A 12187-nucleotide genomic window follows, 5' to 3' on the forward strand; every position below is an offset into this window, starting at 1 on the left:
AATTTAACACATATTTTTGAGTACCAACCATATGCCATCCCTCAGGCTAGGTCCTGGGGACCACGGAGAATCAAACAGTCCCAGTCAGTACCTGTCATCTGGAGCTTGGAGTCCAGTGGGAAGATGAGGTTCAACAGAGAATTACACAGATAATCGGTTGATTGACAGTGTCATATGTGGGATGAAGGAAAATTACCAAGTAACAGGAGGGCATAGAATAGGAGGGTCCATGGGTCTGGGGTGTCTGAAAAGGAATCACACATTAGCATTGAGGCTGAGGTCTCTGTAGCTGTGAACCAGGCGAAGAAGGAGGGGAGAGCATCTGGATTCAGGGAAGCAGGAGTCCAAAGGCCCCAACAGGGAGGAACAGCCTGAATGCCTTGGTGGCCACACCTGCAAGGCTTAGGAAATGAGAATAACTCCTCCTCAAATTGTCACCTTTCAGAAAACAAATGCTCTGTTTTAACCAAAATAACTGGCTGGTGAGTGAGAAGCCCACGATCAAAACAAATGCCTCAGCTGTCACTGAACTGGAAACATTTATGGATGCGAAGATGTTTAGAAATGTGAGTGGTAATTCTAAAACAGCCCCTCCCCGACTCCCTCCCCGCGTCTCTCTCCCCAGGAATCAGGTCTCACAACCCCAGGATCCCAGAGGATCTTTTCACTGCAGAAGAGCCACTGAGGCCTGAAGGTTCCTGATTTACCTTTGTGAACCTTGGCCTCCCTGATGTGGTGGAGACGAAAACTGCAAAAACCCCGAAAAGCGGGATTTGGGGGGAAATAAGCAGAATTGTCAGTCAAGCCCAAAAAACACTGCTGAAAACAGATGGGAAGACTGAGGCACAGAAATGACTAGGTAGGTGACTCAAGGTCACACACCTAGCAGACTTGGTCGCGTCACGCTGTGTGCCTCTCTAAGGGCATGGACCGTAGGGACTGGCAGCCAAGGCTCCGATGCCCAGCCCTGGAGTGGGGAGCAGGGGTACAGGATCAGCTGGGTGGGGCCAGTCCCACCTCAGTCACCTGGACTGAGAGTTGGGGGAAGGTGATTCCCCAAAGGGAACCTGGGTGCTCTTGCCAGAAGAAGAGGGATTGGGTGCCGGGCAGGGGAAACCACATGACCCTCTATGATGAGACTATAGGAAAGTGTGTACAGAGAGGATATTTTTCTCTCCAGTCTGATGTTGGGCCCCAATTTCAAAGAACAGGAGGCTATAAAAAGAGCAAGGGAAGGAAGTGCTAATTAAAAGGTCCCTGCAGGCTCTGGGGTCAGGAAGAACAAAGAAGCGGAGTTAGGGAGGCTCACAGCCTAAGGGTCATTGCAAGGGCTCTGGGGGCAGGACGGAGGGTCAGCCCAAGGACCTTAGACAGATGGGGCATGGGACCTCTGTAACTTCATCTTTCTCATTTGCAAAATAGTGATAAAATACTGATCTCTCAGATTTCTTGACAGCATTCCATGTCTAATATATGTTGGTTCCTTAGCCCCATGCTTAGTACATGGCCTGTTCTCAATAAATGGTAATGGCTGCAGTTAATGTCATTGCTAAGGCTATTCAAATATTAGCGTCTTTGCTGGCCCTTCCTCTGAGACCAAAAGTCTCACTGACTGGGGCCGGCCTGGTGGCGCAGCGGTTAAGTGTGCAGATTCCACTTCGGTGGCCCAGGGTTCGCTGGTTCGGATCCCAGGTGCAGACATGGCACCGCTTGGCAAGCTATGCTGTGGTAGGTGTCCCACATATAAAGTGGAGGAAGATGGGCACGATGTTAGCTCAGGGCCAGTCTTCCTCACTAAAAAGAGGAGGATTGGCAGGGGTTAGCTCAGGGCTAATCTCCGTCAAGAAAAAAAAAAGTCTCATTGACTCTTCTGAGATCTTTGGTTCCTTTTTTGAGATCACAAGATCAAGGACTTTTTCAAGTACTTAGGATCCTAAAAGTCCTCATGGCACTTTTCCAGCACATACATTGTTCTTACTTTGGGGGTGGGCAATATGGATCACATCAGGATGTCCCGCTCCGGTATTCTTCATCTGTTTCTGCCAGATGCTGGAGAAACAAGAGCCTTTGTATTCCTTTGGTGCAGAGTGTTCAAATGGCAGTGTCCTTCAATGCTCCCTTCACACTGATTGGCTTTCTAAGGGCACCTTGTAAAGGCTCCATCACCATGTCCAGTGTCCTCTGGCAACCATTCTAGGCTCGGTCTCCAGAACCCACTTGCTCTATCTTGCCTGCCTTTGAATTCTGCTACTTCACTCTTAGACTTGACACTCGGCTTTCCCGCTTTTCTGGCTGATACAGATCTGTCAGGTGTCTTTTTGTTGAAATGACAGAAACCCAATTGAAATGGACTTAAGCAATTATGTAACTGAAAAATCAGGACAGAGCAGGATTCAGGGACTTCAACAGTATCATCACGTCTCCGTCTCCATCTCTTTGTCTTTGCTGTCCTTTCTGTTGGCTTCATTCAGGCAGACTTGTCCCCTCAGCCAAGCGGCCACCAGCAAAGGCCGATTTCACCATGTGATTGACCGCATGAATATTCCCACTTCTTCATCTTTCCTGCATGCGTGCACTCTGCCAGTGACTTTGCAGTTTTTCCCACCAGAAGTGGAGTGTGTTTGCCACTCCATGATGCTGAGCATGGCCATGTGGCCAATTTCAGCCAAAAGAATATGATTGGAAATGACATGTGCCAGTTCCAAGCCTAGCCCTTAAGAAGAATTACCTGTTTTCATTTGCCTTTCCCTCATGCTTCTGGAATCATCATGAGAATATCCTGCAGGTGGCCTGCTAGATCCAGAGAAACAAAAGACATTTGGAGCAGAGCTGCCCCACTGACCACAGACCTGAGGCAGAAGCAGAAGCATGCCAGCTTGCCCGCAGGCCTGTCAGTGTGATGATCAATGCTTGCCTTCGTGTGCCACTGAGCTGTGGGAGGGTTTGTTCTGCAGACTCGTCGTGGCCACGGTTGAATGCTGCACAAGCTATTGTCTCAACAACCATCACCCAAAGAGAAGTTTTCCTTCCTGATCATTCCAGAAAAATTCCTAAGATCGATTTTAATGGGCCAGACTTATGTCTATTCCTAGTGTTGGGGTGAGAGGGAAAAAGAAGCATCTAGAACTAAGACATAAGCACTGAAAGTGAAGAAGCAGTGGTTCCCCACAGGAAAATCACACTGCTGTTACCAGAAGAAAGTGGAAAGGATGCCAAGCAGGTAGAATGACTGACTCTCACCACTCCATCCTTGAAGGGGTTGTAGAAACCCGTGTCCCATGGCTCCATACTAAGCCAGGAACCAGCCTTGCTCATGTCTACACTCATCTGTGCAGGGTGGAACTCAGCTGGAGCTAAAAACCTGGCATCAGTTGGCCAGGTAGAGAGGCCCACTCCACGGTATTTGGTGTGCCACCAAAATTAAAATGACCCAGCCCCTAGCTTCTCTCCCTTTCCAGGCCGGAATGGGTAAAGTGGCTTCAGCCAACTGAGAGGCTACTACTTGGCAACTCGTCCTCGTTTCCTGCAGGGCCAGCTCACCTTGGAGGTGAAAAGTAGTGGCTAGAATAATTGCTGGGTCCGCACCTGGACTGGATTTAGAGCAGTCCTTTCTCGCCAGCCACAGCCCTTAAGTGCAACCATGGGGCTTTAATCTCTTGTGGGGTTCCTGCCCCACTGCCTCTCTGTTTTTGAAAGAGAATAGACCTGAATTGGAAGCAGGACATGCAATAAATATCACCCTTTCACCCTGTCTCATGGGGTCATTCAACTTGCTGAATATCACTTAAAATTAAGTTGAATTAAAAACTGTAGTGGCTGTATTTTGCTTTCTTCCTCCAAATCCCACTTTTCTACCTTGACCTTTTTCCTGCTCTGTTTAGCAGCTGCTGTCTTATTTTTTATTTTTGTTTTTTTTCTGAGGAAGATTAGCCCTGAGCTAACATCTGCTGCCAGCCCTCCTCTTTTTTTCTGAGGAAGACTAGCTCTGAGCTAACAGCCGTGCCCATCTTCCTCTACTTTATATGTGGGACGCCTGCCATAGCATGGCTTGCCAAGCAGTGCTATGTCCCCACCCAGGATCTGAACCGGCGAACCCAAACTTGAGCACTTGACCACTACACCACTGGGCCAGCCCCAGAAGCTCCTGTCTTTAAGGAATGTCATTTGGCTCCAAGAAATTCATGGGGCATTTTTGATGGACAGTGTACTGGGAAAGGGAAAATTTCTATCTCATTCTGACAGTATTATACCCTAAAGCTGCATGACCACCTGCGCTCTCTCCAAGCCTTCCATCAGGTAGAGGAAGCATTTAGAGATGTAAAGAGAAGGGTATTTTTCCCTACTCCCCAGGGTGACCCATCACTCTTGCCACAGTCCACCCCCACCCTCCTTTAGATGCCAAACCTCCTCATGGAGTTGGGAGAAAATGCTGGGAGAAGGCCCGGGTGGGGGAAACAAACACTGGTCAGTGTGTTCGCTCTGATTACACCCTTACAGTGGAGACAATAGCTCCCGTGAACACAAGCAGACAAGGCTCAATGCAGCTTTCTTCCCCTCCTCAATGCAGCTTTGATCCAGCCAGGGCTACCGGGAGGAATTTCAGTCTAACTGGGGCAGCCCTACCTGGGAACCATGCCTCACTCTGTGGGGGTGGCTCCTCCCATTATTGGGGAGGTTATCGGGAGCCGGCATGGAAAGTTCCATAAACATGGAGCACCAGCACCCCACCAGCGCCTCCACACACCAGCCTGATTGAATTTAGCACATGTCTTTGCTATAGGTACGATTGGCGATGACAGTTGTCAAGCTGTTGTGGCTCAGTCTCAAAGTCACTACCGTTTTGTGACGCAGGGGCTGGAACTGCCACTTCTCCCAGCTAACTGGCGCCATGTCAGGTTCTGCCACTAGGAGGCGCCAGAGGGAGATCGCAAAGCTGGAGGACCGAAAAGGGACTTTTATCTTTCAGTGCCCACCAGTTTCATCCTGGCATCGAAGTTTGTTTCAGTCTCTAGGTTTTTTCAACACCCCTAGTACCAGCCTCTTAGTCATTTCTCTGCCCCATGATTTACAAAACTCTCCTACTTTAAAAACAACCACCTCTGGGTTTTAAAAACAATCCCAGCGCCCTGTGTACAATTTCACAACAAAGGAGAGAAGCGTCAAGGGCTGGGACGATAGCAGAGGGGTCTGCGCCTGCATGAAGACCCAATTTCTTCCCGGGTGGTGGATAAAGCTAAGGAGATAAAAAATGACCTTTCACCTTCGGGAACAGTAATGTAAGATTAATTTGAGGCTTTGAAACTAATGAGTTGGCTCGTCCTGGTGCAGCATCCCGTGAATCACGTGGTCTTTGCAGAGGCAGCAACCCAGGCATCTATCTTCCTCAGATGGTGCTCCGCGGAAGGAGGGAGGAGAAAGAAATTCATTTTTAGAAGTAATCCTCGGAGGAGAGAGATCTGCCAGGTCTCCGTAAAGCTGGTATTAGAGTGAAGGGAAAAAGAACAGAGAGCGAGCGAATTATGTACCTTTAATCTGCTTAGCTTTTCACTGTCGAATAGCCGAAGGGCTCAGACAGGCAAGGGTAGTGTGAGATGGTTAAATCTATGAATTTGGAGTTAGGCCCCTTGGGGTCCAGACCTGATCTGTGACTTTCTAGCGGTGTGATCTTTGGTATGTTTTAAAACTCGTATTTTAGGGAGGTTTGGATTAGATAGTACGTGGAAAGCACTTATGTCCGGGCTAGGAATCTGGTTATTTTTGTATTTTCAATGTTGATTGAGAGAGGCGGGAGCAACTTGAGGGTGCTCTATCCACAGACGGGAAGTCTGAGGTTCCCGCTCCGGCATGAGGAAATGTCTAACAGCGGAAGACGAAAGTAGAGCCAGGCCAATGTGCATCATGGGGAAACTGGTTTCAGCACCACCCAAGAAAGAATGGTCTCGCGTGCTGGCTGGCGGACAGTGGGAATGGCTGCCTAGAGAGGCAGTGAGCGCCCCATCCTTGAAAGCATGCAAGAAGCAGCTCTTTCCACTATATTAAACAATGGGTTCAATTATTTCTAAGGATCCTTCTCCCTGTTCAAATTCTGGATCTTTCTACTTGCTCAATGTGTTGCCCAGGGTCACTGAACCTCTCAGAGCCTGAGTTGCCTCATCTGTGAATCAGGCAGATGGTGCTACTGGCCTCGGTCTTATGATCTCTCTCCCTTTCCCCTTCACACCTTCCCTCCAACAAACTGATAGTCATGATGGGCCAGGCACTGTGCTAGGCTCTGGGGATACTAAATGGAAGAAGATGGGATACAGACACTGCCTTAGAAAAAGCTCAAACATGTAGTTGAGACAGACAGATAAACAGAACGTTATAAAGCAATTCCTTAGATGCACTGATAGAGCTTTGCATTGAGTACTCTGGAAGGGTAGAGGCAAGGCATCTAACTCAGCAGGGATGAGGTGGGGAGGAGCAGTCAGAGTGCTTCCTGGACGAGATGGGGCAATAATTGGATGGTGGGAGTATATGCTTTGGAAGCAGAGTCAACAGTGTAATCAAAGACCTGGGGGCAAGAAACAGCATGGTGTGCAGGGAACTGCACCAAAGGCAGTGCTGGTGGGATGCAAGCCATGAGGGGACAGTGATGGGAGACAAGGGGAAGAGGTAGGCAGCGGGTGGATGATGCAGGCCCTTGTCTTCCGTGCTAAAGAATGTGAACTTAGATCCTGTCAATTATGAAACGTCAATGGATGATTTACACAGGAGAGTGACATGTTCAGGTTTCTGTTTTAGCGCCACCTCTCTGGAGCCTGTGCGGAGGATGAATTAGGAAGAAACAAGGCCAGACCACCAGTTGGCAGACTGCTGAAGTCAAGAAGTCCTCTAAGCCAGAAGTGATGATGCCATGAACCAGGCTTCTTACAGAGTTGTGGTGAGAATCCCATGTTGAGATGCCCAGGGAAGCTCATAGTAAAGCATGAACTGCTTCCCAAATGCAAAGGGTCATAATTATGATCACTCTATAAAAGTTTCGTTTGAGGAGCCATCATACAAATTGGGTCCCCTCATCACTTACCCTTGCAGTGGCAATAAAATCCATACATGTGGTCCAAACCAGTATAAATGGTACTTGTACTTAACAAGAGCCTTTGAAAAGGTAATGAAATGACTGGCTTGAAGAATAATTTTGCAGATGCTTCTGGGATATGAAGTTTTCCATTCCATGACTGAATTTTGGTGCTGCTGGGAAGGATGGGGGAGAGAAGCACAAGATTAGATTTCAAGCAGGGAAGCTAAGAGGGCAGATGATGCTCTTTGAATAAAACTTCTAATGGATTTGGCATGAGAGGGCACTGGAGATGGGCCGAAACGTCTGAAATTTGCTCAACTGTTTTTGCAGACAGCTGGGAATTTACCAGCATTATCTTATTTTACCAGAATATTTTTGACGTTGTAGATGTGCCCCGGAACGCCTCATCTCAGGGAAGGCAAGAGGAGTCTCTCTTAAGAGAGTATGGCGTCTGCTTCTAGTGCTGTTTACGGCAAAGCTGAAAACTGTCTTTGAAATTAACAACAGATGTGCATAAATCTTCAGTTACCTAGCAACTAATACAAGGCAAGCAGAGGTTCACAGGGCTGGGTGGAGGTAAACCTGTTTTAGAATACCTGGGAGCCTTTCCCTGACGTGTGGGAAATCCCCCACACACTTGGGGATTGCTGGGAGGGACAGAAAGGAAATTAACACGACTAATTAAATGTTTAAGTTTCTTTCTTTCTTTCTTTGTAAAAATTTAATCAGATAACAAAAACCGTTCCTAAATCTCTGAGGTTTCTAGCAACAGAGAGGGTTTATAGACTAGATAATTTCTGAGGCCTCTTCCAAAGCTCAACTTTTGGCTATCAACTAGCTATGTAACCCCGTGTGTAAAATGAGAGGTCAGATTAGGGGATCTGTAAAGTTTCACCCACATTTCTAGGATGTATGGAGCAAGAGTGTTTTTAAATTTTGGTTTTGTTGATTGAAAGGTATGTGTCTCCAGTCAAAGTAGATTTTTAAAAAGGAGAAAGTGTTGAAATAATGACGCCAAGAGGCATGTGACTTAAAGGATACACACACACCACACGCATGCGCACACACACACACACACACACACGTATATTCTCTGTGTGTGTGTATATATATGTGTGTATTTTTTATTTATAAAAATTAGTTTATACATTAAAGGTTGGATTATAAATTCAATGTTACAGGGCCTGGCAGGTGACACAGAGGAGTTCTGTGCCCAGGGAGCATGGTGAGCCAGACAACTGGGCAGCTGCTAGGTGGCTCCAGCTGAATACGGCCATAGAAGAATGGGGCCCAGAGCTGCCAGATCTTTTGATTCTTCAAAAAGCAGAAATCCGGAATTCATGTAGAATCTCCTATTTAAAAAATATTGACAACTAATTTGGAGTTGTAAAAAAAACATTGAGTGAATTAAACAATGTGAGTCTGCCTTAAAGCAAAACTTCTGAACATGAGGTTCTCTTTTTAGAAATTACATGGTTGCTCACAACTCACTTTGTCTGATGGGATGGAGACGAGCTTGTATAGGCCACCGGCTAACAGGGTTCATCCAGTGCCCCCTACATACTGTGCTGGGTGCCTTTCACATCTGCCATGTTCAGAATCCTCCAAAAGGTGGGCATCATTCACCACAAGAATCATGATCCCTGCTTTACAGATGAGGATGCTGAGGCTCAGACACGTCAAGGTCACGCTGAAGATCGCTCAGCTCCTGAGTCCTGGAGCCTCGATTTCAGTCCCATCTCTCTGACACTAAGGCTGCCTGCTCTTAAGAGTTTGACTCCCCTGGAATGAAAGAGGGGAAGGGTTTTTGTTCTTTGGGGTTCTTGCTTTTTTACTAGTTTTAACAGAATTTCTTTGAAGAGGTGTTAGGAGGCTGTCTTAGTTTGCTAGAGCTGCCATAACAAAGGACCACAGACTGGGGGGCTTAAACAACAGAAATTTATTCTCTCCTGGTTCTGGAAGCTAGATGTCCAAAATCAAGGGGTCAGCAGGATTGATTTCTTCTGAGGTCTCCCTTCTTGGCTTAAAGATGGCCGTCTTCTCCCTGTGTGTTCACACCATCTTCCCTCTGTGTGTGTCTGTATCCTGATCTCTTCTTATAAGGGCACCAGTCATACTGCATTAAGGCCCCCCATATGATCTCATTTTACCTTAATCACCTCTTTAAAGACCTTATTTCCAAATACCTTCACATTCCCAGGTACTGGGGGTTAGAGCCTCAACATACGGATTTTTGGGGGGACACAATTCATAACAGAATCCATAACAGAAGCCATCCATTTTGTTTTCCTCTCCCACCCCTTTAGAAGTAGGATTATTGGAGGGACTGATAGAAGTTTCCTGAGTTGGAAGCCAGAGTGTAAGGCAGGACATCAGCTCACCTGAGGGAAATGCTTCTCTTGTCACCCAAGATGGCTGACCCCGCCGTCCCTCAGCCAGGCCCAGGAGGAATGTGGTGTGTTCGCATACTTGAGCCAGTTAACCTGTTCCCAAAGCATAGCGTCAATGTCTTAGAATAAATAAAACGTGAGATGTTTAGCAATGTCACTGCCTTCCTCGGCATCACTGGTTATATCTGTGTGTCTTGATTTAAAATGATATTGATATGGACAAGTAGCATTACATATCAAAAACTGGAAACAGCCCCAATGTCCAACAATAGGGTTAATAGGATTCTCTGCAACCTTTGGAAATTACGCTGTGGGAAAATATTTGCAACGTGAGAAGATTCTCATGATAGATGAAGTGGAAAAAGGAGGTTACAAAGAAGTATGTACAGTTTGATTCCAATTTTTTGAAAACAGTTTATTACATGTACATATATGTTCACATATGTGTGTATGTGTTCATGTGGAAAGGTACGCTCCAGGATATTTAAAATAGCCCTCTCTCAGTGATAAAATTGTGCATATTTTAAATTTCTTCTGTTTTTCTAAATGTTTCATGCTTTAGGCAATAAATATATATTATTTTTGCAATTAGGGGAAAAGCATTAAAAATACAAACCTTGATATACACACTCAATTTACAGAAAAATTTTTCTAACTTAGCCTTTTTCATAAGGAACTCCCTTACAGCTTTTTACTCAAGACTGCATTTATAAAAATTTGATTTACTTGCCGTTTTCCAGAGACAACACTGAGCCATGATTACCTGGATTCCAGAAGAATTTTTTGTGACAGGACTGAGAACCTCTTCTCTCTTTCTTTGTTCATCTGAGTCTCTTTTCCCATGAAAGGGGTTTTAGGAGTGAATTCAGAGAAAAGGTGGTGTCCCACAGACCTGGATAAAGGGCACTAAAATAAATAAGTGGACTAGTTTAACGTGTCTAAAATTTCATCCAAGCAGACCCAAAAAGAAGCAGGATGTAACTTCGTAGTGACTTTGTTCCTTCTATTTCTCTTTATTTATTTGAGAAATCCTTTGGATACACTTCCTTTTTTAATAGAATGTGCTTTGATTGGCTAAATATCTCTCTGATGTATCCTCTTATGAAGGAGAGGTGTGTGGTGGACACTGCTGTCATGTCAAACTTGGAAGAGGCAGTCATGGTCACCTTGCCCAACTCTTGACATTAGTGGTTCCCAGACCTCTGAGTCCCCTAGAGAGATTTTGTAAAGGTTCCTGCAGCATTACAGAAATAGAACGGGCCTGGGACTACGGATTGTCAAAGCTCTGATTCTTTTGAAGTCCAGCCAGTTGGAGAAACCTTTCTCTACGTGGCTCATGAATTTCTCCCTTCAACATCACAATAAATGGTTCCATGAACTCTTCTAGAGAAGGAGAATTTTCTACCTCATGCGCTGGCCCGTTCCACTCTTGGACAGTTATGCCTATTATAATCCTCTTTTGCGTGTCACTTGGATTCCTCCAACCAGTTCAGAGGTTAAAAATGGAGTCACGTCGCTGGTGTAACCCAAGGTCCCAAGTGGCCCAATCTCTGCACAGAGTCACATCTTCAAAGGCAAAACTAATTACAATGGTAACTTAGGGCTTTACTGCGACTCCCAAAAAATGTGGTAAGGGGTCCAATTCACAATCCATGGCAGCATTTCTCAAAATCCTTTTCCCTTTCCTTCTTGATTCTGTTAACTCCTCAGTTACACCAGAGCTCCTCATTCACCACCCCAACCCCAGCTCTTTCCCAGAGTTCCCCGCAGCTGTCACAGCTGTTCCCAAATAAATCCCATCAACTATCAATTGCTGTCTATAATTTTATTTCCATCTCCTGCTCTAATAATCTCTCTCTGATGGTGCCTAAGGATTAATTCTTCCCTGATTACCATGTTGGAGGATATTAAATAATACTGCTCTGCACCCCGATGACTCATAGTGAAGCACACACCATGCTCTTAGAATCTCAGCCTTGGCGTCAGCCAAGCCTGGCTTTTGATCCCAGCTCCGCCTTTTGCCTACTGTGTGACACTGGGCAAGTCACTTAACTTCTCTGTGCCTCAGCTTCCTCATCTGTAAAATGCGGGCACTCACAAAATCTAACTGAAAGGGTTGTGAGAATTAAGCGAAATTTGATTAACTCAAGCAAAGTGCTTAGCACAACAGAATATTGGTTCTCTGCATGCACCAATATTTCCATTTTTTTTTTTTTGAGGAAGATTAGCCCTGAGCTAACATCTGCCGCCAATCCTCCTCTTTTTGCTGAGGAAGACTGGCCCTGAGCTAACATCTCTGCCCGTCTTCCTCTACTTTACATGTGGAACGCCTGCCACAGCATGGCTTGCCAATCAGTGCCATGTCCGCAACTGGGATCTGAACCGGGGAAGCAGAACGTGCGCACTTAACCACTGAGCCACTGGGCTGGCCCCTCCATTTTTTTTCGCCATCATTTTTTGGAGGGGCTGACCAAAAGAGAAGGGTGATTTTGCTAGAGAGTGAAGAGGACCTGGTGAAAGACTTAAAGCCAAAGTCAGCAAACTAAGCCCACAGGCCAAATTCGACTTACTACCTGTGTTTGTAAATAAAGTTTTACTGAAACACAGCCATCCCATTCATGTATGACTGCTTTTGCACTACGTTGCAAAGTCGAGTCATTGTGATAATGACTGCATGACCCACAAAGCCTAAAATATTAATTCTCTGGTTCTTTACAGAGAAAGTTTGCCAACCCTG

The 12187-nt window shown here is 46.0% G+C and overlaps 1 long non-coding RNA gene across 1 annotated transcript; it reads left to right on the forward strand.

The window, feature by feature from the left end:
- Nucleotides 1-4888: 4888 nt before the first annotated feature.
- Nucleotides 4889-8498, forward strand: LOC103559132 (uncharacterized). Its single transcript, XR_546907.2, has 4 exons — nt 4889-5276; nt 6784-6922; nt 7448-7606; nt 8242-8498. It is a non-coding gene; the product is annotated as an uncharacterized lncRNA (long non-coding RNA).
- The last annotated feature ends 3689 nt before the right edge of the window (nt 8499-12187 follow it).

Source organism: Equus przewalskii, chromosome 15 (genome assembly GCF_037783145.1).
Source record: "Equus przewalskii isolate Varuska chromosome 15, EquPr2, whole genome shotgun sequence".
Lineage (NCBI taxonomy): Eukaryota > Metazoa > Chordata > Mammalia > Perissodactyla > Equidae > Equus > Equus przewalskii.